We start from the raw sequence: 1,039 nt of genomic DNA, 5'->3' as shown, positions 1-1,039 counted from the left end.
TGATAGATTCTACCTCCGTTCCTCGAGTTCTTTGCGGCCATAATGGAGTGAATGGTCTAAGGGATGAACCTCCGCTGGGGCCTAGTTGCGCGTGCAATGGAGTGAAGCGTTGAGAGGATCTTAGTATCTAGGGCTTAATTGTGGCTAGGGACCTTCCATCTGGACCAAAGAGATAGGTCTATATTTAGGAAGAGATTTATCACTTGGAATCCCTAGAGCTCATTGCAACTCTATGCGAGTGCGAGGTGTTGAGATTGTTCGATTTCTCCTCCGGGACATGTATAGAGTTAGGCATAGTTGACCTTAGATTTGGGACTATGTATGTAAGGATTTCCACGACTCACCATTGCATTAATTAGGAAGCATAATAGAGAGTTCTTGCACTTGAAGCGATCATCCTAGGTGAAGCATTATCCGAGTACCCCATTCTTTATCGATTGCCTTACCCTCTTCTTACTTTTGCTCTTTCACTTGTTGTTTTTATTGTTGAGAATTGAATCAATTTCACACTTATCACTATTGATATTCCACATAGCTAAGAACCAAATTAAGTATTTTCACTCCCTACTTCCTATGGATTCGACCCCGCTCACCCGGGATTATTACTTCGACAAGCCCGTGCACTTGCGGGATATAAGCAAGGGGACCTTGTCATCGATTTTACCCTTGCATCTTTAGATCATCATCCATGTTGCATGATAACCCCTCAACAGATCCTCATCCATAGGCCTTTGCATCTCATTGATTTTCTTGCTTGCTTATTGCTTGTTCTCTCTAATTTGGTCATAATCTCGCTTTTTAGCTTTAATTACATTTAGTAGAGTAAAAAAATCCATCACTTGAGATCTTAGGGCTAGATAATAGCTCGAGAAGGAGTAATAGGAGATCCTTAGCCCCGTGGAATACGATCCTCGCGTCTTCACGCGAGGTATTACTTGGCGATCCCGTACACTTGCGGGGAGGCAATCAGGAGTGTTAATTTCCAAGCTTTGATTTTGCTAAACACTCGTGAAATGCGAATCGATACAATAATTTTGCT

Source organism: Dioscorea cayenensis, chromosome 3 (genome assembly GCF_009730915.1).
Source record: "Dioscorea cayenensis subsp. rotundata cultivar TDr96_F1 chromosome 3, TDr96_F1_v2_PseudoChromosome.rev07_lg8_w22 25.fasta, whole genome shotgun sequence".
NCBI lineage: Eukaryota > Viridiplantae > Streptophyta > Magnoliopsida > Dioscoreales > Dioscoreaceae > Dioscorea > Dioscorea cayenensis.
The sequence above is the reverse complement of the archived record's forward strand: the minus strand, read 5'-3'. Positions refer to the sequence as shown.